At 40.6% G+C, this 27,413-nt stretch overlaps 1 protein-coding gene across 4 annotated transcripts in view; it reads right to left on the reverse strand.

Moving 5' to 3' along the window:
• pbx1a (pre-B-cell leukemia homeobox 1a) overlaps positions 1-27,413 on the reverse strand; it is a 107,261-nt gene that overhangs the window by 76,448 nt on the left and 3,400 nt on the right. The gene's annotated exons all lie outside the window — the stretch shown is intronic.

The following is a 27,413-nucleotide window of genomic DNA, read 5'->3' on the forward strand; positions in this document are numbered from 1 at the left end:
GGAGATGGCAAGAGAGAGAGGGAGATGGCAAGAGAGAGAGGGAGATGGTGAGAGAGAGAGGGAGATGGTGAGAGAGAGGGAGATGGTGAGAGAGAGAGGGAGATGGTGAGAGAGAGAGGGAGATGGTGAGAGAGAGGGAGATGGTGAGAGAGAGGGAGATGGTGAGAGAGAGAGGGAGATGGTGAGAGAGAGGGAGATGGCGAGAGAGAGGGAGATGGCAAGAGAGAGAGGGAGATGGTGAGAGAGAGAGAGAGAGAGAGAGAGAGAGAGAGGGAGATGGTGAGAGAGAGAGAGGGAGATGGCGAGAGAGAGAGAGAGAGAGAGAGAGAGAGGGAGATGGCGAGAGAGAGAGAGAGAGGGAGATAGTGAGAGAGAGAGAGAGAGAGGGAGATGGAGAGAGAGAGGGAGATGGAGAGAGAGGGAGATGGAGAGAGAGATGGAGAGAGAGAGGGAGAGGGAGGGAGATGGTGAGAGAAGGGAGATGGAGAGAGAGAGAGAGGGAGATGGTGAGAGAGAGAGAGAGAGAGAGAGAGAGAGATGGTGAGAGAGAGACAGAGATGGAGAGAGAGAGATGGAGAGAGAGAGGGAGATGGTGAGAGAGAGAGAGAGAGAGAGAGAGGGAGATGGTGAGAGAGAGATGGAGATGGAGAGAGAGAGATGGAGAGAGAGAGAGGGAGATGGAGAGAGAGAGGGAGATGGAGAGAGAGAGGGAGAGAGAGGGAGAGGGAGGGAGATGGAGAGAGAGAGGGAGAGGGAGGGAGATGGTGAGAGAAGGGAGATGGAGAGAGAGAGAGAGGGAGATGGAGAGAGAGAGAGAGAGAGAGAGAGGGAGATGGTGAGAGAGAGATGGAGATGGAGAGAGAGAGATGGAGAGAGAGAGAGGGAGATGGAGAGAGAGAGGGAGATGGTGAGAGAGAGACGGAGATGGAGAGAGAGAGATGGAGAGAGAGAGAGAGAGGGAGATGGAGAGAGAGAGGGAGATGGAGAGAGATGGAGAGAGAGAGGGAGAGGGAGGGAGATGGTGAGAGAAGGGAGATGGAGAGAGAGAGAGAGGGAGATGGTGAGAGAGAGAGAGAGAGAGAGAGAGAGAGGGAGATGGTGAGAGAGAGATGGAGATGGAGAGAGAGAGATGGAGAGAGAGAGGGAGATGGAGAGAGAGTGATCCGCCCCACCATGTTCAGAGAGCTTCTCCTGCCAAGCTAAACGAAATTGCCATTATTTTTAATTAATCCCTAATTAAAATATATCACTCCACAGATTCCGCAAATCTCTCTCAATATGCAAATGAGGCCCAGTGAAAGATACTTACATATCATTAATTAATGCGGTGCATTCTTTCAGACTTAATGAGCCACGGCCTGAGCCTGCCAAAGAAAACCCCAACACAGAGAGAGAGAGAGAGAGAGAGAGAGACATAAGGAGGGAAAGAATCGGAGGGAGGGAAAGAGAGGGAGGGAGAGAGAGAGAGAGAGAGAGAGCGAGAGAGAGAGAAACAGACTGAAAGAGAAAGAGAGCAAGAAAGAGAGAAAGAAACAGACTGAAAGAGAAAGAGAGCAAGAAAAAGAGAGAGAAACAGACTGAAAGAGAAAGAGAGCAAGAGAGAGAAACAGCTTGAAACAGAGAAAGAGCGAGAGAGAGAAACAGATTGAAAGAGAGAGAAACAGATTGAAAGAAAGGGAGAGAGAGAAACAGCTTGAAACAGAGAAAGAGCGAGAGAGAGAGAAACAGATTGAAAGAGAGAGAAACAGATTGAACGAGAGAAAGAGTGAGCAAGAGACGAGATAGAAAGAAAGCTTGAAACAGAAAGAGCGAGAGAAACAGATTGAAACAGAGAAAGAGCGAGAGAAACAGATTGAAAGAGAGAGAGAAACAGATTGAAAGAGAGACAGAGAGAAACAGATTGAAAGAAAGGGAGGGAGAGAGAAACAGCTTGAAACAGAGAAAGAGCGAGAGAGAGAGAAACAGACTGAACGAGAGAAAGAGCGAGAGAGGAGATAGAGAGAAAGAAAGCTTGAAACAGAAAGAGCGAGAGAGAGAAACAGATTGAAAGAGAGACAGACAGACAGAGAAAAAGAAACACTGAGAGACAGCGAGAGAGAAAGAAACAGATTGAGAGAGAGACAGATTGAAAGAGAGAGGGAGAGAGAAACAGATTGAGAGAGAGAGACAGATTGAAAGAGAGAGGGAGAGAGAAATAGATTGAGAGAGAGAGAGAGAGAGAGAGACAGAATTTCACCATAATGTTTAATTACAGCACCACATTATAGCATCATGTTATAAGACATCACAGTGTCGTCATCACAACATCATGACATCATCATCATCACAGAGCCCCATCACCGCGTCCTCACAGAACTACGACACGTCTCGCCACAACGTCACGCCATTCCTTCACATCACGTCACGTCACATCACAACCTCACGTAAAAACATTCCCGGACACGCCCTTCTCACGCCAACCAACAGTTGGTTGACACACAGTTTTCAGGACGTCATTGGTTGAAAGCGTGTGTCACGTGACCCTCCCCATATAGCACATCCCATAATTCCATTCACTAGACAACACCAACAAGAAGATGTCTGTTTCTATACAAACAACTTCTACACATCAACAACTTCTGAAAAGGATCTTAAACTATTCCGATGGTTACAGCTAACTCACAGAGAGCGAGACAGAAAACAGGTGAAGGAAAGAAAGAGAGAGGGAGAGAGAGGGAGGGAGAGAGAGGGAGAACAGAAGCAAGATGGCCACCATAAAGATGTAATATTATTTTAAAGTCATTTTAAACTGCTTCCAAAATCGTAAAATGACATCGTTCGGGTTTACGAGCCGTTATTAATCCTGCACTAATCACATCCTGATAGTTATCTCACAACGCAGCGGTGGTGTGATGAAGCAGAGGTGCTGTTGATTATTTCCCTTTAACAGCATGACCCTGAGTGTTTTATATCATACTTTTTTACCGTTCTGGAATGTTTGTGAAACTAGTTCCTGTTACGCATTAGACTTAGAATGAGTGCAGTAATAATCCTAAACCTGTGACTTACAGCTTCACTACTGTCAGAGCTGCTGTTATAGAGAATTAATCAACACCTGGTCTGACCAATCACAACCCAGAACTCAACAACACCTCTGCTGTACATCACAATACTCAGCGTGTGTTACTATGAGAATGCACAAGTTTCTGTTTTCTAATATTACTGTGTATGGTTTTGTTCACATCCACTGCACTGACCAACACACACACACACACACACACACACACACACACACACACACACACCTCACATTTTTATAAGGGGAAAGGGAGCTAGATGTGGAGGCAACTAGACAGAATTCATTATCCGAATAACCGCAGGGTTTTACACACACACACACACACACGCGCACACACACACACACACGCACACACACGCACACGGTAATGACTTCAGAGGTTTGGGAGAGTCGGGGAGAGAGAGAGAGAGAGAGAGAGAGAACAAGGCACACAATAGATGACAGAATTCTGAAGACAATAGCGGTGTTTTTCCGTCAGGTGAAAATGTTTACAGTATCTCAATTTTCGATAAATATTCAGTAAATTTAAGACCCCGTCCACACGTAGGCGGGTATCTGCTAAATCGAAGATATTTTTCTACGTTTTGGCCTGTCATCCACATGAAAACACATCAAAAACGAATATTTAAAAAAAACTCCGGGCAAAGTGAAGATTTTTGAAAACTCCGTGTATGCCTTTTCGTGTAGACAGAGATAACCGGAGTTTTGCGTTTTAGAACGTCACAATCTGCGCCAAAAAATGACAACAAATCTGCCCTGACGTCAAACGTGCGACCTTTGTTTACTGCAGAAGCCAGATTAAGCATGGACAAAGAGTAATGGATCGGAGTAGTGCCTTGAAAGCGTTAATTATTGTGCAGGTGCTATTTACATGTTTAATTTTAGAAGCCCAACTACTGACAAGATTCCCAATCAACGTTTTCTTGCGTCTTTTGAAGTTTATACTCCAAAATTGTGTTTGGAAGCGATTCTGTCTCCGAGTCTGTCCAGACGAACGAGCTTGACGCCATGTTTTATGTTTAGGCGGAAGTGACGCCAACAGAGGGCTATTCTGATGTGATTAGGGGGGAGGATTTGGGGAAATAATGCCATCTACAGGTTTGGAATGCTTATGAATGTGATTGAAAACGCAGATGTTCGGTTATGTGTGGAAGGGATTTTTCTCGAAGACGAGGTGGTGTGGATAAAACATTTTTATAAACGGAGGGGGGGAAAATGTTCGGTTTTAAAAATACCTGGCTACGTGTGTACATGGCCTAAAACACAGGAGGAACACACGGTGTAGTCAGATACAGCCTTTACTTTTAGGGAACCTGTCTAACGCTGTATTCTGAGTCGGCAAATTAAATCCAATATTTACATGAGGAAAGTTCCTAAGATTCAGAGTCAGAGTCAGTTTCCTCACACGCTTGTGTCCACTTTCCGAGCTCCAATACTCAGGTTATTATCTTCTTAAAAAAAAAAACCCATGGGCGGCACGGTGGTGTAGTGGTTATCACAGTTGCCTCACAGCAAGAAGGTTCTGGGTTCGAGCCCCGTGGCCGGCGAGGGCCTTTCTGTGTGGAGTTTGCATGTTCTCCCCGTGTCCGCGTGGGTTTCCTCCGGGTGCTCCGGTTTCCCCCACAGTCCAAAGACATGCAGTTAGGTTGATGTGGGGCGGCCTTGGGCTGAGGTGCCCTTGAGCGAGGTACCGAACCCCCTGACTGCTCCCCGGGCGCTCTGGTGTGGCTGCCCACTGCTCTGGGTGTGCCCGTGTGTTCACTGCTTCAGATGGGTTAAATGCAGAGGATGAATTTCACTGTGCTTGAAGTGTGCATGTGACAAATAAAGGCTTCTTCTTCTTAAAATCACCTCTGAGAGATCCAGATTTTTCAAGAGTAAGGGTAGTGTCTCACTGGGCTGCGACAGCCAGCGACTAGTTGGAGACACAACAATTGCGATACAATATGTGAATTAGCGACAATTTTCACTTGGAATCACACTGAATTGATATTCGCATATTTTACCGCAATTGTTGTGTCTCCGACTAGTCGCAGGCTGTCGCAGCCCGGCTTTCCCTCGGCAGGCACGGAAGTAGAGGAAGCCTCACGGAAACTGACTTGAGAAGGGTTCGCGACGGCTTTGCGACACCAGCAACGCATTTGTGGCTATTTTGAGAGAAATTTTGTCGCACTAATTTTTTGAACATGTTCAAAATTTCAGCGATGAAGGAGCGACACTTTGCGACTCATGCGAGGAAATTGAGAAGCCCTGCGAATGTTTCAAGACCCTTTTGAAACTCTCTTGCGAATGACGTTCACAATTTGTCGCAAGCTGTCGCAGCCCAGTGAGATACTGGCTTTAGAGTTTTTCAATAACGTCAAAATACAATCACTTGCTTTTAATCCTGGAAAAATCAGGGATAGAAAATCCGGACTGAAAAAAAAATAGAAACAGAAAAATTAAAGCTTTAATATGATGATATGCAGCATGAATGAGACGAGTCAAGTGTGTTGCAGATACCCACTCCCCGGCCACTTTAATAGGAACTCGTTGATTGTAAGATCCCTGTTCTTGGCTGCAGGAGTGGAACCCAGTGTGTTCTCCTTCCTGCTGTTGCATGCTGAGATGCTTTTCTGCTCACCACGGTTGTAAAGAGTGATTATATGAGTTACTATATCCTTCCTGGCAAAAAAAGCTCGAACCACCTCAAATCTGTCCATTTCCCTCTGACCCTCTCTGATCAACAAGGCGTTTGTTTCCACCCACAGAACTGTCGCTCACTCACTCGATGATGTTTTTTGTTTTCTGCACCATTCTGTGTAAACTCTAGAGACTGTTGTGTGTGAAAACCCCAGGAAGGAGATCAGCAGTTTCTGAAATACTCAAACCTTCATGCTCCAGCCGGCTCAAACCAACACCCATACCACAGTGAGAGAAAGTCACACTTCACTGTGAGATCACGATTTTTCCCGTTCTGATGTTTGAACATTGTGAATATTAACTGAAGCTCCTTATTTGTATCTGCGTGATTTTAAGGGATCGGCTGATTAGAGAACTGCAGAAAATAAAACAGCAGGTGGATGTTGGGGTATTCCTAATAAAGTGGCCGGTAAGGGTATAAACCTGAATGAATAGTAGTGGTTGTAATGATCACATTAATCACTACGACAAAACAAAATGGCTTCCACACTCAGTCTTCAGCAGAGAGTAGAACAGAATAGCACTTGATCCAGTATAGAGTTTTACTTTGAATTTTTTTTGATATCGTGCACAAAGCTTAACAAAACAAAGCCACAAGACACTAAATCAAAGTCATGAAACTGTAATGTGTGTGTGTGCGAAGACAATGTTAACACGTTTAGGATCATTCAAAGGACCACGCCCTTCGTTTTAGAGAATCACAATCGAAATACGCAGGTACAAGGCGGGACCTTTTCAGTGACACACCTACATGCGAAACGTCACGAGCTTTAAAAACAAATTCACGAGGAAAGTGTGACCTTTATAAACCCCGCCCCTAACCTCACAGCCGTGCGTGGGCTCTCCGAGATGAGCTTCTCAAATCTACACAACACAGTGAAACGTTAAGGCATTCACCAGCCAACCAGGAAACACTTTCCTCATGAATATTCATGAGCTTTTCCCAGCCACCCTGCATTTTTTGTATTTAATATTATCCTTGAATTGTGTTTCATCAAATACTGGACTTAATACTTAACACTCCTCGCTCAAGCTGCAAAAACACCTCTTAAGTTCAAGATCAGAATGGAGTGTAACTGAGACACGCCTCTGTTTCAGACAAACCCCGCCTCTTGTGTGCATAACTGTAGTAATAATTCTGAATACTGTGATATAATCACTGTGTGCATGTTTATTATTCACACCGGCTTAAGGATTTCTCTTTGATCTGTTTTTCTCATGAACTTTTTTCTAAAGCGTCAAGGAAAAACTTTCCACTTAGAAACTTTCTGAAGAGATGCTTTTTTTTTTTTTCAGACTGATGTGTCAATCAGAGCGCAGGAAAGCGGGGGAGTTATTTCAGGACTCAGAGCGAGCTCTCTGCTCACTAATCACGCCGTTTAAATCCATCTCCTAAATCCTCTGACTGCAGGAGAACGTCCCTCGTTAATGTTAACGGCTTTTGAAGAAAAAAAAACCACCCAAATGAAAATAACTCGTAACAACTTCAACTCTTTATGTTTCATGGGTGTGAAGTTTGCGTCGCTGTTTTTTAGCTCTGGAGTTACAAAAAACGAGAATCTTTTGCACTGTGAGCTAAATATTCACTTCACACACATGGTGAAGAACTTGTTAAGCTTTACGCTCACAGGAGGAACGGATTCGTACAATTTCGGATTCAATTGGAAGGAAATGAGGTTAAAAAAAACACATCAAGCACAAACTGATCTGTATTACGATCTCGGGGTGTGCTGACGCATCAGAAAATTTGGCATGGGGAAATAAATTCACACAGATATTCGTTTCTGTTCTCCTGGAACAAAGAGATTGTGGGGAAAAGTGTGTGTGTGTGTGTGTGTGTGTGTGTGTGTGTGTGTGTGTGTGTGTGTGTGTGTGTGTGTGTGTGTGTTTAGTGTATGATAAACACACAGGAAGTAAAACCACAAAGAAATCACAGATATGTTTTTAATATTTATAAAGAGAAGTTGTGTATGTTATGTGTGTGTGTGTGTGTGTGTGTGTGTGTGTGTGTGAAACACACACTACGTATGGACACTAAGTAGTCAGTGCCGCATGCCGCACATTTGAAACGGCCCATTTAACGAGCCCTGAGCTCATTTACATATTTCAGCGACGGTGTGATGGATGAAGATGGATGGAGTGAAATCCACCTCGCTGAAATAAGCGTTATATCAAAGGTTAAACGGAACGAGACGGCGTTAACCCGCACGCTTTTATCTCAACGCCGCCTTCGACACTATCGATTCATCAATAGCAGCTTATCGCGGGAAGGGAGGAACGACAATAACGGAAATCGAACGTGGCGCGGTGATGAAGACAGATGATGTGATGTGAAAGGCGTCGATTCCAGTTGGCGGGAAAAAAACGCACACCTGTTCATATGACAGAGTTTTTTTAAAGCACAAAGCTGTAACGCAGCCACAGAGTTCGGACAATACGATAAAAATACATCGCAATTTCCTGATAATACACGATACGGAAACGTATATAAAATTTTCTACAAAAAAAAAAACAGTAAACATGTTTAACATCTATTATAAACAAGGATAGCAAAACAAACAATTTTATAAACAAACTTTAAACAATATTAAAGCTTTAATACAAAATTAAAACAGCCAGTCAGCTGCTTCGAATCAGTTTGTAATCACAACATCATAAAATCACAACATGTTTTTAAAAATGACCGAGAGTCCGTCTCTGACGAATCCTGTGACATGAATTTTGTGAGAATACGCCAGAAAGAAGGTTCTGAACGTTACGTAAATTATCCCAACATCGAAGTGGGTGGAGCTAAATAGTTATTGAAATAGTTTTTGTTTTGCTTTTTTATATTCAGGAAAGGGGCAGCACGGTGGTGTAGTGGTTAGCGCTGTCGCCTCACAGCAAGAAGGTCCTGGGTTCGAGCCCCGGGGCCGGCGAGGGCCTTTCTGTGTGGAGTTTGCATGTTCTCCCCGTGTCCGCGTGGGTTTCCTCCGGGTGCTCCGGTTTCCCCCACAGTCCAAAGACATGCAGGTTAGGTTAACTGGTGACTCTAAATTGAGCGTAGGTGTGAATGTGAGTGTGAATGGTTGTCTGTGTCTATGTGTCAGCCCTGTGATGACCTGGCGACTTGTCCAGGGTGAACCCCGCCTTTCGCCCGTAGTCAGCTGGGATAGGCTCCAGCTCGCCTGCGACCCTGTAGAACAGGATAAAGCGGCTACAGATAATGAGATGAGATGTTCAGGAAAATTTAAAACAATCTGTGCATGACTGACAGTTCATGAAATATGTGTCAAAATGTAAAAAAAACAACAAATTATAGCGCCACCATCAGGCAGGTCAGGATCACTGCTCTTGCCTAATTAGTAAAAAAAAGAAAAAGTTAAACTTCAAAAATCAAGGTGGTAAAATATAACTATGAATAAATAAATAAATAAATAAATAACCAAATGTTAGAAATTTACATGAGGTCAACTTAAATTAAATGAGCAAACTATAATTTAAATTAATTTATAAAATGTATTAAATTAAATTTACTTTAATTTTATTAATTTCAATTAAATTATCAAACTATAACTAATTTAACGAGCAAACATTACTGAATTAAATTAGCAAAACTCAGCAAAAAAATAATAAAATAGTAAAAATTAATAAATTTTGATTTAAAATATTTTTAGAAAACCAAGAAGGCGATTGATACTCGGTGCTCGGCTCCTTTAAAATAAACACTGAAAAGATCACAATAGCAACAATACTCCAGAAAATCCTCTTTTATATTCCAGTTATTATAATTGTGATAATTTCATCATCACAATATCAATATTAAGTCTCTGCATTGCCCCGCTCTAAATATGAGTTCTGACACTATCAAGATATTATATATATAAATTTGTGACTTTTAAAACAAAATAAATCAGTTTTAAGAATTAAATTTAAGACAAATAGCCGAATCATGATGCTGTGATTACAGGCCACGCCCTCTGCTAGAAATATGATAAAGCTCGAAGAAGTTAATCAGGCAGCAGGCGGAGCTTCAGACTTCAGCGTCAGGTCTTTTTCTCCATAAAAGTCCATCATGTTGAAATGAACGTAACGTCGCTACAGCTCAGCTCTGATGCCATCACGCCCAGTTTAATGCCAGTTTTCTCACCATCACTGAAGTCGAGTTTTATTTTTTTACGGCACGCAATGAATCCCAGCTTCCGTTTTTCTGTTTTCTTAAATAAACTTTGTGTCCGTTATAAATTTTTCACTTCCTCATGGATTTATTTTCACATGAGAGAATTTTAAAAAAGAAAGAAAGCGCTGCACATGCGCTTCCATGAGTTAAAAATAGTGAAGCGAAGGTGTTGATTAATTTTCTGTAACAGCAGCTCTGACAGTAGTGCAGCTGCAACATAAATCACAAGTTTTTATTAATGCGCTCGCTCCAACACGTTATCGTTTCTATGGTAACGGCTCATTCACAGAGACGTGTACGGAGAACGCGACGCTGATAATAAATGTGCTGAAAAAATAATCGTCGCTACGGTGACGTTTACTGAACGTTTTGTTAACTTTTATGGAAGGAGTCTCCAGTGTCATCTTCAGGAGATATGAGTTTATGATTATTTGTGTGGTTTCTTTGGAACAAACAAAAACAACAACAACAACAACAACAACAACAAGCTGCGATTTATTTTGAAGTCTTTTTAATATCAAGAGCGAAAGAGAGAAAGTGAGAAAGAGAGGCTGGTGAGAGAACGACTGTTTACGGCTACCATAACATAAGCAAGCACGTGTTTGTTGACGTTCCACGATGACAAAATGTAACAATAAATGGATAAAAAAATAATTTTAACTGTTGGAGGAATAAACCGCTTACGAGCTATCAGCTCATCTCAGTTTCTTTTTGTGTAATATATCACACGGAACAGTTTCCTCATTCCCAACACACACACAAACACACACACACACAGAATATACGACGTCCCAGATGTTAGCGTGGTTATGTAGGACAAAGCGACACACTGCTGATTACGCAGAACGCAAAAAAAAGGAGAAATATCATTAAGAGAGAAACAATTGGAGTTAACTGTGCAGAACTAACACTGCCAAAGGCAAAGTGGAGGAATAACAGAGGACAGACAACACACACACACACACACAACACAAGCAAACAAGCAATTAGCGAAAGGTTGTGAATCTTTTTCAAGGTCAGACTTCAGCTCTGAACAAAAAAAATCGCATTTATTATTTCTGCTGGCAATTAATCCCCAATTCATTTATTTATTTTAATTGTTACTGTGAAAGCGAGATGTTTTTTTTCCATGTCCCCTGTGCACCCCAGGCGTCTGAGGTGAGGTGACGCTGGCTGGTAGAACGTCCTCCCGTAAGGTTTAACGTGACATCATGGGTCGTGTTGTGGTCAGACGGCGAGATGAGGAGACGAGTTAAAGTGTTAAAGCGGCGGTTTATTCCTCTCTGAGGTGAAGCGTAATGTCTGAGTGTGTGTCGGGGTCACGATTCAGGGATAACATACGGCTTTACTGGAGACAGAAAGGAAACGGAGACGCTCGCTCACTCGCTAAGATCGGATCGGACCTGACGCCAGCGCGCACGCACACACGCCAGACAGGTTCAAATTCAGTTTGACAAATCATGTCTGAAACACTTTCATGACTTTTTTTTCACTGCTGATTTATATGAATAATTAATAATAAAAATAATTAATTAATAAATAAATCTGGATAAAATCTGTCGTGTTGGGTTTTTTTTTTAACACAAAGGAAGGAAGGAAAAAAATACAAAAGAATTCCATCAGTGTTTCCTCAGAGTTAGCTCAATTATCTTCGACATTCATTTTTATTTTATTATCAGAACGCAACTCTGTTGCCTAGCAACAAGACACCTACCATGTTTTTTAACAAACTGTCAAACTCAAGAAAGTTAGAGTAGCGAGACTATAAACTTGCATTAAATTAGCAAAAATTAATGCAAAATTAAATATTTTAAGCTTAACAAGTTCAAATTAGTAACATTTAACAAGTGTAAACGTTTTTTCATTTTCTTAAAAAAGTAACAGTGACTCTGTTGCCTAGAAACAAGCAGATACAAACTTCATCATTTATATTTAAAAAAAACAATAAATTAAACTGAAAATTAAAATAAACTAATTAAAACTAGCAAAAACCCTAACCAATTAAACTCACTAAATTATTTCAGAGAGTCGACTGTTAATAAAAGGTTATTATCATAATTATTATTTTTATTAAAAGTTCTATTGGGTAAAATAAATATGTCAAAATGTTCTTAGACAACCACGAAAGAGAGAGAGAGAGAGAGAGAGAGAGAGAGAGAGAGAGTGTGGTGTAGGACTGACAGTCCTCCTAAGCCGCTGCGATAGCTGGTCATTAATCTCGGTCCAGTTTAAACGGCGTATATTAATTTGTGTCATTTTTACCACGTGTGTGTGTGTGTGTGTGTGTGTGTGTGTGTGTGTGTGTGTGTGTGAGTGAGTTTTTTTCCCCTGATGCTGTGGTCAGAATTGCACACACACACAGAATTACAACACACACAGTGAACTCTGAAGGTGTTGATATGGCAACCAGAGCTCGAAGAAATTTTCATTTATAGCAGGATGGAAAAAGTGTGTGTGTGTGTGTGTGTGTGTGTGTGTGTGTGTGTGTGTGTGTGTGTGTGTGTGTGTGTGAGATGTCGATATTAAGTATAGTAAATGTATAGTATAGTAAAACTATAGTAAATAAATTTTGATATACTCAGGTTTTTATTTTTTAAAAACATCATCACAGATGGACAGATTAATTTTTATCCTGCTTAATTAATGAGGTTATTATTGGAGCATGTTGTGGGTTTTTGTTTTGCCTTCATGCCGATGTGTGATGTTTCAGCTTTGAGACGCGGTTATGTATATCGTACGCTAAAAAGATTTTTATTTTCCTTCGTGAGGTGCCTGTGTGACGTTAGCAGTACATTTTTATGAACTTTTGACATTACAACGCATTTTCCTGAGATATCATGATATCATTTTATATAATAATAATAATAATAATAATAATAATAATAATTCCAAACTGACTGGAAGCTGTTGCTGTGAAGTTGATTTTTTTACAAAACATCTTTATTTGTTTATTGTGACATAAGTGATTAGGAGATAATTTGATGTAAAAATAAAAAGATTAAAATGTTGAAAGATTTTTTGAATGTTTTCAATGTTTCAGTGTTAAATAGATAAATAAACGTACTATATATTTTTTAAATAAATATGTAGATATAAAAAATAAAAATTCATACATCTTTGTAAACATTAAATAAAATATCAATACATTTGTTTAAAAAAATACTTGCATCAAGCAACAGTAATGTATTAGGTGTTAAAATGTCTTTACTTAATGTTTATATAATTAAAAATTGTAAGATTATAAAAGCTTTTTACAGATATTTAAAAATATTTTCTATTTTCAATATTAAATATATTTGTTTCCTTTTTATAAATAAAATAAAATGTATTTCTAAATTTAAGACTTTTTTTTGTAACGCTGCTGTATTACTGGGAAACTGTTCACCAACACATACAGTACATCAGGATACAGGATCGTGCATCATGAATCACGATATGATATTCCTGTCAGATCGTCTCACCCCTACAGCCATCACCATCATCCACAATCACTCTGTCTCTATATTTATCATCTCATCTCATCTCATTATCTCTAGCCGCTTTATCCTTCTACAGGGTCGCAGGCAAGCTGGAGCCTATCCCAGCTGACTACGGGCGAAAGGCGGGGTACACCCTGGACAAGTCGCCAGGTCATCACAGGGCTGACACATAGACACAGACAACCATTCACACTCACATTCACACCTACGCTCAATTTAGAGTCACCAGTTAACCTAACCTGCATGTCTTTGGACTGTGGGGGAAACCGGAGCACCCGGAGGAAACCCACGCGGACACGGGGAGAACATGCAAACTCTGCACAGAAAGGCCCTCGCCGGCCACGGGGCTCGAACCCAGGACCTTCTTGCTGTGAGGCGACAGCGCTAACCACTACACCACCGTGCCGCCCCCTCTATATTTATATTAAAGCTAATTTTACTAAAAAAGTCAGCAGGCATAGAGTTAGTGACTGCTGTTTCTCTGAATGAGTGTGTGAGAGAGAGAGAGAGAGAGAGAGAGAGAGAGGGAGGGGGGGGAGAGAGAGAGGGAGGTAGAGTGAGAGGGAGGGAGAGTGAAAGAGAGGGAGAGAAAGGGGGGAGAGAGAGGGAAGTAGAGAGAGAGAGGGAAGTAGAGAGAGAGAGTGAAAGAGGGTGAGATAGAGAGAGAGGGGGAGAGGGGGAGAGTGAAAGAAAGGGAAAGAGAGACAGCAAAGGAGAGAGACAGAGAGTGAGAGAGGGTGAGAGTGAAAAAGAAAGAGAAACAGAGAGAAAGAGAGTGTGAGAGAGAGGGTGAGAGTGAAAGAGAGGAGAGAGACAGAGAAAGAGAGAGTGTGAGAGTGAAAGAGGGTGAGAGAGACAGAGAGAGTGAAAGAAGGTGAGAGTGAAAGAAAGAGAGAGAGCAAAGGAGAGAGACACAGAAAGAGAGTCAGCGAGCGAGAGGGAGAGAGAGAGTGTGAGAGTGAAAGAGAGGGAGAAAGAGAGACAGAAAAAGAGACAGAGGGAGAGAGAAACAGAAAGATAGTGAGAGAGGGTGAGAGTAAAAGAGGATGAGAGAGAGAGAGAGAGAGTACACTTTCATAATTCCTCAGGAAAAAAGCGCGACTAAATTCATGCGCCGTCCAATTCCTGTCTGATGTGGTAATATCATCTTCAGGGCCATTACGGTAAAACAATATCTGCTCCCTTATCGGAGTAAAAATCGCTTTTCGTCTGGCGGAGATGAGCGAGTGGGCCACGGCGGAGAGAGAGAGAGAGAGAGAGAAACTAGATTACAGTAAAAGGTTTTGCAGATAATGTTTTCTCTGTGGAGTCTCAGCTTAAACAGAAAAGTCAATTGCACACACACACACACACACACACACACACACACACACACACACACAAAGTGTGTGTTCTAATATTAAATTTGCACATCACAATATTTCCCTAATCTTCTATCACAGTTTACGATTTTATCACAATGTTTTAACGTGTTTACCTTTCACCTGAGTGGCCAGTTTAAAGCTGCGGTATGTAACTTTTTGAAGTTAGCAGAGAAAAAAAATGTCCTTGAGCATGCTGGTCCTGGAAGTTACACCTTATACTGTAAATCTAAAAAACATTCTCCTTAAGTGAAACTGTCGGATTGAATTAGTGCACATCGAGTCACTGAGGGTTCATTCGGGCAGGTGAAACTGGTTAAAACTGGTCTGCGACGGTACCTTCTGGAAACATGCATTCCACAGACGTGACTATCAATGCTAGTTCAGATAAATCGCTAACTAAAGAACATCAGAACATTACTGCATCAACTAGCAAATATTTCGTGTCAGTGTTTTGTAGCTCACTGCTTTTTTGTGAAACAAGCATGACGTAATGTAAAATACTGTATTAACATCATGCTAGACTCATTTGTTAGCTAACAATTAAACAGCTAATTTGATGCAAATAAGTTAATGAACATTTTCAGTCAGTTGTTGAAAATTCGTGATGATTGTTAAGGTTATTAGTGATTACCGTCGATATAACATAATTAGGGAAAGGTGAAAATGATGCAATAAAAACACTCATTCCTGATTCATATGCAACCTGTAGAGCGTACGAAAAAGCAGAAAAGCCACAGAAGTCTAAGGAGCATAAGACGCGCTCAGATAGCAACGTGAATGCTATTCACGTATTTCGCAAAAAAAGTGAATTTCCAAATCTTCATCTTTTCCATCTCTCACAGGGGACGTGTGGGAGGAAAGGTTTCAATATCAAACATTTTAACAAAATATTTATTGCATTCTTTAATTTTCATGAACAGCATGTAAAATTTCACAGGACTTATTAAATTATTAGAGACACGGAGAGAAATATGTTATTGTGCTGCTGCTGTGAGTTAAATCTATAGATTTCATAAGTTAAGTCCAAAAAATGAGCTGCCATCAACTGCTGGGAGACTAGCTACGAGATGACATCATCAAAACGTGCCAAAGTGATGAGAGAGAGAGGGAGAGAGATTGAGAGTGTGAGAGAGTGAGATTGAAAGTGAGAGAGTGAGACTGAAATAGAGAGACCGAAAGAGTGAGAGTGAGAGAGAGAATGAGAGACACAGAGAGACAGAGAGAGTGAAAATGAGAGAGAGAGAGAGAGAGAGAGAGAGAGAAAAAATGAGACTGACAGAGTGAAAGAGAGAGAATGAGAGTGAGAGAGAGAGCAAGATTGAGGGGTGGCACGGTGGTGTAGTGGTTGGCGCTGTCACCTCACAGCAAGAAGGTTCGGGTTCGAGCCCCGTGGCCGGCGAGGGCCTTTCTGTGTGGAGTTTGCATGTTCTCCCCGTGTCCGCGTGGGTTTCCTCCGGGTGCTCCGGTTTCCCCCACAGTCCAAAGACATGCAGGTTAGGTTAACTGGTGACTCTAAATTGAGCGTAGGTGTGAATGTGAGTGTGAATGGTTGTCTGTGTCTATGTGTCAGCCCTGTGATGACCTGGCGACTTGTCCAGGGTGTACCCCGCCTTTCGCCCGTAGTCAGCTGGGATAGGCTCCAGCTCGCCCGCGACCCTGCACAGGATAAGTGGTTATGGATAATGGATGGATGAAGTGAGATTGAGACTAGAGAGTGAGAGTGAGAGAGAGAGAGAGTGAAAATGAGAGTGAGAGAAAGTGAGAGTTTGAGAGAGTGAGACATTGAGAGAGTTAGAGTGAAAATGATTGAGAGAGAGACAGAGAGAGTGAGAGTTTGAGAGAGTTTGAGAGAGTGAGAGAGCGTGAGATTGAGACTGCGAGTGAAAATGAGTGAGAGAGAGAGTTTGAGAGAGTGAGAGAGCGTGAGATTGAGACTGCGAGTGAAAATGAGTGAGAGAGTTTGAGAGAGTGAGAGAGCGTGAGATTGAGACTGCGAATGAAAATGAGAGTGAGAGATTGAGAGAGAGTGAATGAAAGAGTGAGGAACAGCTCAGTTTGATCAGTATAATATCGATATATGATCACTTCTTAATATTTACAAATTCTACACTAATTTGTTTCTACTTTTATTAAATCAATAGTAAAAACATTTTTTCATCTGACTGTAAAATTGTAATTCTATTCAAAGTCACTATGACTCTCTTCCATTTGCTTTATTTTTTTCAACATTAAAGTATCAGCTTTATTCTTTTCAGTTTTTCATAGTTTTTTTGTTTTAAAAATACAGCATACTATTTTCATTTCAGACATTGACATCATGACACGTGTACGATACGTGCGTCATAGAAATGTTTTCAAATACGGTGACATATCGCCCCACCGCTAGTGCAGGGGTTTTATTCCAAATCATTTTCCTCTCTCTCTCTTTTTTACTCCCAAATTCAAATCTTCAATTCAGCTAAATCCAGCGTTATTTGTTGATATCTTTCAGTTTATTTATCACTCGTCTGTTTGTCTGTCCGTTTGTTACTGACCGCTGATTTCAGCCTCCGTGTGTGTGTGTGTGTGTGTGTGTGTGTGTGTGTGTGTGTGTGTGTGTGTGTCGTCCCGATCCGGCTCTCGGCGCTAATTACAGCCTCCCACCTCCGTTATACACTTCTGTAATTAGGCTCTTAAAACATGATTAACACGTCTCAATTACGCCAGTCATCATTTGCATAATTTATGAGGCGTTCTAATTGCAAGCGGGTTTTGGACTCGAAGCCTGAGCGCTCTCGGAAAAAAATAAAAAAAAATAAAATAAAATAAGCGCGGAGGGAATCATTACACCGGCGTCGAGGCGAGTCCGAGTCACGCGCTGTTAGCGATAGCGGGCTGAGCCGCGTGATGAAACTCGACATTAAAAATGAGAAAAGATTTCAATACGTTACAGGATGATGGTGAAGATCACAATATATAGGGTTTTTAATGTATATAAAAATATTGCACATCACGTAATATATGTGTTGAGCGTCACAATGATGCACTTTACTGTATGTTAAATTCTGGTCAAAAAGAGAGAGAAATAAATAAAGAAGGAAAAAACAAAAGAAAGACAGAGAGACAGAGAGAGAGAGAGAGAGAGAGAGAGATGTGCAAGTTCATTTGCAGTAAATGTCATAGCAGTCGTACAAGCCATTTTCTCTGTGTGTGTGTGTGTGTGTGTGTGTGTGTGTGTGTGTGTGTGTGTGTGTGTGTGTGTGTGCGCAGTGTGAAATTACACCCCTGCATTAAACAGAGAGGGAAAGAAGCAAGAGCTCATTCTGACGCCACTGCTGCTGACTGCGCTGAGCACGTTTCACATTAACATTCCACACACACTCACTTTCTTAAAAAAAAAATGCTCTAACAACTCCATGCTTTGCTTCCACTTTAATAGTGCTCTTATTTTATTTCACACTCGACACTAAACCGCCAGCGCTGCGTGTAATAACACTGTTATAACCCGTCGTTAAACGATGTTATATCCGACGTTATAATCATTACACGCTGCCTGTCGTTAGAAACACTGTTATACCACAGGCAGGTAAAAGTACTTGGTTCTGATTGGCTGAGAGATACGTTCAAGAAAACTCATTCACGACTGTTGCAATATTACGGTTAGAACGTAACCATGGCAACAGCGATGACGAACAGCAGTTAACGTGACTACAAGTGTATGGAAAACTTTTAAGGTTTTTATAAGCAACAGCAATAATGATAATATGTGTTCATATGTTTTTATAAATCAGATTAAAGAATTACATTTTTTATGGAAATAATTCGTACGTTATTTGTTTGTTTTTTTTCCTGGGTCATTAGTGTAGGGAGGACGGCGTTAATGTCAATGTAGCCTCCAGCTACATAAAAGTGGAGCCAGGACTTTTTCGTCTATGTTTCACGTGTACTTCTGACATATGTACACGTACCAGGGCTTTGAACCGGTTCAAGGAACGAAAACGAAAACCGGGAACTTTTTCTATTTCGCATGGAACAGAAACGAAACCAGAAACTTTATTATTTTTTATGTTCCGGAACAGAAACGCTTATTAAAAATAATGGTAACCGGTTAATACCGGTTTTTATTTCGTTCCTCAAAGTTTCTGTAGCCTACAAATAGTCATTCTTCTCCTGCGCAAGTCTCTATGACCCGCTGGGGTTCACTTCCTGTGTGACGTTCGCTGACTGAATGGAGAGAGCGGGAAGGTGGACTACTAGTGAGTAAGTGCATTACTGAGTGTCTGAGCAAAGAAGAGCCTGAACGCTGCAACCTCCCTATTGGCTGTTTGTAAAAATGTATCAGTTGTTGCCCTTCCCACGGGAATCATCGCGGGCTCGAGAGACGAGACCTGACGAGTTAGTTCGTTGGTAGCAGAACAAAATGTCTGGACACAAATCGGGTTTTCAGAAAAGGAAAGAAAATAAACGGAGGGTCGAAAATACAAAAAAGGAGGCAGAAAATGCAAAACGAGTTTTAAGGTAGGACAAATGGTTAGTTTTCTGAGGCAGCCCGCCGTGGCTGCCTGCAGGCTTATTTATTATAGCCCATTTAGTTAAAATAGTTGATATAAAATGTTTATAGTTATAGTTATGTGATGGTTGTCCTGATTTAGACTGTTTTTTTTTTTTTTTTTGGGGGGGGGGGGGGGGGGGGGGGGGTTGCGCGATGTTGCACCCAGGTCCAGATTAGGGCAGAACCGGCCCTGGCTACATTTCAGCTGTAGTTTGTTATGTATGTATGTACTTACATAGATGTGTACTTCCAATATGGCGCCTAACAAAATCTCGCGGCGCGGTGACGTCATGCGGTAGCCCTCTATAGGGCCTGACTAGCCTTTGGTAACACACCAAACGAATTCTCTTTCATTTTTGGCACTTTTTCTGTTTGTGTAGATGGGAAGACATACTGAGAATCCAAATCACCAACATTTGAAATAATAATTGTTTTGAATTATTTCTTGTCTTATTTAATGAAGGTTGTAATAGAATTAGCCTACATTTGGCTTAAGCTGGATGAGACAGAGACATAACTTTATAGCCATTTGTTAAACAGCTGACAGGGAACGTAATTAACCGTTCCGGGAACGAAATTTTTTTGTTCTAACCGGTTCGGGAACGTCTATTTAATGGTGGAACCCAAAACCGGAAACGTTAAAATTCCGTTTCTGTTCGGAACGAACCAATAGGAAAAAAATTCCGGTTCAAAGCCCTGACACGTACATTTGGAAAAAAAATGTCTTATTGAATTTAATTAATGTTTTAAGTCAAGTGGTTGCACGAATTTAATTTGTCTTCATGCAAGTATATAACTGTAGTAACATTTACTCTTGGGTTTTTTTTTTTGCTATTTTAGCTGAAGTACATCAATTGGAGTGAGTAATAATTTACAGTTGACTTTAATTAATACATTAAAGCATTTTTAACATTGCTTTTTATTATTATTATTATTATTTCTTTATTTATTTGAACCAAAAAACATTTAAATTGAAGAGACAAACGAAATGTTATTTAATAAAAATCAAATTTTTTTTCTTTCAGGGTATCCACTCTCAATCTTTGCGATTTATCTTACAGCAGAAATCTTTCTGTTCATCAAAGACATGGTACATCGCATTTATCAAACAGGATACGAACAGATTTACGTGGAAATTATTCGTACAAACATTTAAGAAAATCCCAGAAGTTAAACAAAAGAAAGTTCTTATTCTACGCAAAAGAAGACGAACCAATGTACAAGTCATAACCTGCACAGATTACTGAACTTATCTGGTTTGAATGACTGTTTTGACTCGTTGACCCCACCCCTAGTCCCACCCATGCGCACAAAGCTCCGCCTCCACAATTTACAGTGGTTCAGCTGAAATTAGTGTTAACAAGGACTGTCGTAACTTTCATCACTTTAAAGCACGCACGGACGTTCAGTAGTGTACAATTACCCCAAGTTACAGTTCTATAAACATGCGATTTCTCCACACAATGATTTATAAGGAGGTGAAGCAGCACTGGGGGCGTGGCTACAAAATAACTGACAAACACTCTGAGCAGGAAGGCAGATTTCTAAACTGTTTGTTTTGTTTTTCAGCTATGTAATTACATAATACACTTGTTCTGAGACAAGAGCTGTTTAATTGTAAAAGTGTTTATGTTTATTATGTTTACAGCATTTAGCCGACGCCCTGATCCAGTGAAGAGCGACTTCTAGAAGAGAGTCAGGGTCTTGATCAGAAACACATCCCCATGCTGGTTCATGAGTTCAGGGACTAAGAACACCATCCAGAAAACTGGCTGTTTTATTTTATTGCCATTAAATAAATCTTTTTTTTTTTTTTAATAAGGAAAGAAAGTAAGCCAAGACACACCCATAAATTCCTGGATGCTTATATCATTCAAATAAATTGTATCTAGCATTCACATAGAGCTACAACATTTTTAAATAAAAAAAAACAAGAAGACAATCTCATTATCCTTTACTCCGTAGAGGAGATGGAGAAGCCGGCCGAGGCGCCGAGCGCATTATTATTAATTTATTACACAGTTATAAACAGCTCTGATGTGATATATACGCGTTTAGTCAGATCGGTTAAATATTTTGGCGAGTGTGTGATCTGGAACACATCGAGCTTTTTGTACGGTCACTTTCTCCACTCCAAAAGCAGCCATGAATTATGTGAAGGAAAAAGAAGTCAGGACGAGGACGAGGTCCAAGTCACTTTGTTGTTGGTGTTGGAGACGAACTCTGAGTGAACTCGACTCAAAGAAAACAGCCGGCGTGCTCACACACAGCTCCGAGCAACAAGGAGAGGGAGGAAAACACACACACACACACACAGGAGAGAGAGATGTTTCTGTCTAAAAATCACAAGCTGGTAAAAGTTATTAAATGTAGGGGTGAAGTGAAAAGTTAAAATATTAATTAAAGCTTAAAATTATTGTGAAATATTATCAAATGTTAAAAATATTACAAAAGGAGGAAATTATTCAAATTATTATTATTACTACATTATTACTAGTAACTAGTCATTGTAATTAATGTTACAAAATAAATTAATAAACTAAAATGAAAACTTAAACATTTTATTTTAAGAACAATTCTAATAATTTTAAGTTTTTACTCCCTAAAAGTGTAAATTGTTATGAAATATAGTGGTGGAGCAATATGACAAAAAAAAAAAATCACGATACTTGACATTTCCACAATTTCTACGATATCAGGAAACCAGGTGTGCTGCTTTAAAAGTCCACAAAAATTAATTGTTTAACACTGTAAATAAAAATAAAATCAGGATTTTTAAGATTCAGTAAAAAAAATCTGTTCTACTCAGTTTGTAATTATTTACAAAAACAAAAAACTTATTAAGAACATATCATGATCCCGACAATACACAACGTACCAGAAAACCCAGAGAGTTGCATTAAATTATGATATTTTTATTTTCTGTCGACACAAATAAATTCCTGCACACAAAAAGGAGAAAAAAGGGTTTTTTGTGGGGGGTTTTTTTAGTAGTAAAAACGTTTCGGTTCCATTTAGTTTGGAATAACTAACAATATTTTTTCTTAATATTAAACTCACATTTTTTGTCATCATTCTATTTATTATTATTATATAACCAACAGAAAACAGTTTTGTTTCATTTTTAAACTTTTATATAAATAAATCTTTCAAAATAATTTAAAATGAGTGCTTTTAAACATATAAATAAATATAAATATGAAATTTTAATATAAATCTGACAGCACAGTTCAAAGTGACCATATCTAATGTTATTTCTAAATTTTTTAATTATATTTTTACCCCAGCTCACCGGATGATGTTTTATTAATTTATTTTATGAATACAGTTAAAATTAATGCTTGTAATTAAAATTGGATTAATTGCGCAGCTCTAACGAGAGCCCTGTGACTCACTGTGAAATGTGAAACAAATCGAGTGAAAGAATGCTTTTTTCAGCACCTCAGACTCCGCCAGCGGCTAATGCTAGCTACTACATTAACACCAGTGGCGGCTGGTAGTCTTTCAAACAGGGGAGGCTGGTCGGTTACGATATTTCCAGATTTTAAAAGAAAAAAGAAAAAACACATCAATTTTGCCCATACTCTTGCCTCTGATCTGGCTGATTGTTGGCAGGGTCACAAACTGTGAAATAACAGGTTCTTTTGGCCCATTAGCCTACTGTCCAATATACATGATGGTGGTGTTGGGGGGAGGGGTATATTTTAACATTTTATATTTTAAAATTGTGGCATGTTGTTTAAAAATTGATCATTATTGAAAGCAGCTCTTTGTCAGGAACCTCAGCAGTAACAGCAGAGTGTTCTGGAATAGGCACAAGCACTGACCTTGGGGAGCCAAACATAGAGCTGGGGGCCACACATTTCATTCAATGACACTTTCCCTATATTTTACTTATTTTGACTGAGAAATGTTTTATTGACAATTTTGATAACCCTTCACTTTTAATCCAGGTCTGTAGTGTGAAATGTTCTCGGCTGTGTTTTTGTTTAAAAATGTTTTCCAAATTGTAGCTGTGTTTAATTCATATCCAGAGAAATATATATTCCAATATAATATACTCAGCATAAACATTTTAAATAGATTCTATATTTTTGGTCCATCCATGACATATTACTAAAGCAGCCTATTTACTGTTGTTGATGTGGGTCACTTGCTGTTAGCCAATTCACTTTCTCGTACCAGGAGAGCTGAAAGGAACGAGTATTATTCCCTACCTTTTTCACCAAGTCAATTTGAGGCGTTGGTCTACCCTGCTCTTTAATTTTAATTTTTTCCTCAAAAGGAAGACTGGCAAATGGCTTCGCCAAAATTAAATCAGCAATGCTTGGCCTCCGTGCACAGCTTTCTTGCTAGCTGACTAGCCCCCTCAAGTTCAAGTTCAGTCACTCAAATAAACGAAATTTCTGGAACTAAGATAGCAAACTTGACAACACTATATTTACACTTTATTTACAATGAAAATATATACAAACTAAAAAAGCTGGCAGAAACCGTATGTAATGAATGAAATCGAAATGTAAGCTGATCTCTTACAATACACCACAGCACTCGCGAATCCGCATGGGACTGAACTGAGATTCACCGCTGCCTGTCTATATTTGAAACGAGCTGTCAATCAAAGAAAATATCCGGCCGCTTTCACCAATCACCAGTCTCCTCGCGGAAACTGCCATGTCCCTCCCACTGTGAGGCTCGGAGTCTTTGATATTGAAAGCGCAGAGCTCCCAAATGCCATTGAAGTGCACTGAGGCTGGGCTGCATCGCGCTGTCACGAGGGGGAAAAACTCACGCACACATCAGGCGAACTGGGGAAAGTTATAACGGAATGATTTCGCACTGTAGTGGGTTGAGCACATATATTTCTATGATTCTGGATCTGAAATAGCAATGTTATAAGGTCGGCTATAACATAAGCCTAGCGCAATTCATCCTACACGATGTTCGTCATTTTTAGAGGAGGCTGAGCCTCCCTCGTTGTCTTAGAGCAATCGCCCGTGATTAACACCAATGACTGGGCACTAGTCTGATCGAACGAGCTCACCGTGCACCATGAGACTGGCAGCAGCCTGGACGTCTCTCTTTACACACAAACATTTACGCCTCCAGAAATTTATTTATTTATTTTCCAATTTCAGTTGAGTTTAGTTCAGTTCAGTGCTAGGTATGGTGGGTAAAATGGGTGTACTGGGTATGGTGAGTATAGTGGGTGTACTGGGTATACTGGGTGTAATGGTATAGTGGGTATAGTGGGTGTACTGGGTATGGTGGGTGTAATGGGTATAGTGGGTGTAATGGGTATAGTGGGTGTACTGGGTATACTGGTATAGTGGGTATACTGGGTATGGTGGATATAGTGGATGTACTGGGTATAGTGGGTATACTGGGTGTACTGGGTATATTGGTGTACTGGGTATAGTGGGCATGCTTTCGTCTAAACCGGGGAACAGGGGCGCTGCGCCCTCTTACTCTAGGAGTGCGCCCCCTTACTGAAATGCCGATTGAACCCCAAGTCACACTTAGGCCATGCACTTATATGCTACTGCACAACATGCAATCTTTCTCAAAACGATCTTTTCTCCGTGAAAACATCCCAGCAACACCACGTGACAATGTGTCTGATCATCAAATACGTTATAATTACTCCAAAAATATTCCAATCATAGTAGATACACCGTCAGACGGTGCAAAAACGATTCGAATTGGCATCTTCCAGACCGAGGCGCCATTTCGTTTAGTTGTTTACTTGTCGCAGCTGCTCTCGCGAGATTTGACATAGGTTACATACAAGGTCAGCTGACTTGTAGAGCGAGATTTCTCGAGACTGAATGACCTTTCACCCACCGGCACAGGAGCTTTTGACAAGAAGTTCACGAGTTGTTTTTGTTGACACTTGGGCATTTAAAGATGTCATCCCGCGGCACGAAACAGAAGAAAGCCAAAGACTGTCCGGGGCAGAAGAAGATGACTTCTTTTTTCTGTCACAAAGCGGATAAAGATGTTTCTGATGGCGAGATCGCGATAATCGAGGGCTCGGTCCGTGCCGCCGGTTCCGGGGCCTCACTGAAGGACGTGCCAACCAAGCGCTGTGACAGCGGTGTCGCAGAATCCGTGACGAACGAAGACCAGTTGTCTTGCTCTGATGAAGCACCGAGTGTTCAGTGGAAAAGCAAAATGAGAAAAAGGCCGAGTTCCAGGAAAAGTTCAAATATGTATTTTTTTTTTAGCACGCTTACATTTTTTGCATGGTTTCAAACTTTATGTGATTTGGGTTGGATTCCAACTTTACAATGTTTACTTTTTTAGTTTCCTTTTAAAGAAAATAATTTTGCTCTGGAAGTTTTTTTTTTTTTTGAACAACTCTGCCTTATTCTAGTATAAGAAAACAACAGATTTCTCTGGTGAATGTTTAATACTTTGTAAGTTTGATTCATTTGAATTTGAATTATAAATTTCAATTTGAATCATGAGGAATTAGTATTATGTGTAATTTGAATTTGAATTATGAGGTATTACAATTTGAATTAAGTGTTGTTTGTGACAAAGTTTTATTTTCTTTTTCAATGTTGACAAATAAACAATGTGTTACAATTTCCCTCTCAGGCCCATTTTACACGGGGACGGTCTGAAACAAAAACGCAAAAGTCCGTTTTCGTTCTCACTTTTTTCCGCGTCTACGCGACCGTTTTCAAGGAGGAAATCTGCGTCTATACGGTGACGCATAAATGTGTGGAATTCAATTGGATGTGCATGCCAGGCAGCTAGGTGGTGCTGTGAAAGACCTCCGCTATGTCTGCACGCATGCACAACGTCTTCCGTCTTGTCTGATCTGCACATCTGCGCCGCGAAAACTTTGACTACTCTGGCTATGGTAAGTAAGAAAGTAAGTAAAAAAGTAAGAGCGTACTATACCCACCTCTGTTCATTAACGGTATATGTGCAGATTCGGTATAGATGTTCGAAGGACTCCTGGACGTTTATTAAAGCTGCCAGAGCAGCTTGAAGGTCCGTTGGATCGATGTAATCAGACATGCTCTTACTTTTTTACTTACTTTCTTACTTCCCGGGCTGGCATGTACAGTATATGACATATGTATGACGTAAACGCGTACCCGACGTGAGCAGATCCGAGCAGAGTTTCGCGTATTGGGTAGTTTAGACGGATATGCAACGGGGGCTGTTTTTAACTTATCCACTCTGGAAGGCGTTTTCAATTTTTTCCGTTTTTCAGCCTCGGAAACGCCGTCCCCGTGTAGACGAAAGGCACTTCCGATAAAATATTTAGTAGTTTTTACCCGACAGCGTCCTCGTGTAAACGGGCCCTCAGATAGCCTCAGAATGTCCCATTGTAGCCTCAATTTTTCAAAGGCTTCGCACAAGGGGGGACCCCACTTCCGCACCATCCCCCCCGCTTGGTCGCTTGGCTCCCTCACCATTGTGAGCTCCGTCATGCTAAATTTTTCTAGAAAAACCCCTGGTGGGTATACTGGGTATATTGAGTATACTGGGTATAGTGGATATACTGGATGGACTGGGTATAGTGGGTATGGTGGGTATACTGGGTATGGTGGGTATACTGGGTGTACTGGATATGGTGGGTATAGTGGGTGTACTGGGTATACTGGGTATAGTGGATGTACTGGGTATGATGGGTATAGTGGGTGTACTGGGTATGATGGGTATAGTGGGTGTACTGAGTATTGTTGGTATAGTGGGTGTATTGGGTTTACTGGGTATAGCTGGTATAATGGGTGTGCTGGGTTTACTGGGTGTACCGGGTATAGTTGGTATAATGGGTGTACTTTGTATAGTTGGTATACTGGGTGTACTGGGTATAGTTGGTATAGTTGACGTACTGGGTTTACTGGGTGTACTGGGTATAGTTGGTATACTGGGTACACTGGGTATAGTTGGTATAGTGGGTGTACTAGGTAAACTGGGTACAGTGGGTATTTTGGGTATAGTTGGAGTACTGGATATATAGGGCGCACTGGGTATACTGCACTGAAAAAAATGGCCTGTTAAATTAACACAAAAAAATCTTGTACATCGGTTGCACTTATTAAAATCATATCCACTAAGACCAATTAAGTCATGTTTGTTTGACTGAACATGACTTAATTGGTCTTAGTGGATATGA

Source organism: Neoarius graeffei, chromosome 23 (assembly GCF_027579695.1).
Source record: "Neoarius graeffei isolate fNeoGra1 chromosome 23, fNeoGra1.pri, whole genome shotgun sequence".
NCBI lineage: Eukaryota > Metazoa > Chordata > Actinopteri > Siluriformes > Ariidae > Neoarius > Neoarius graeffei.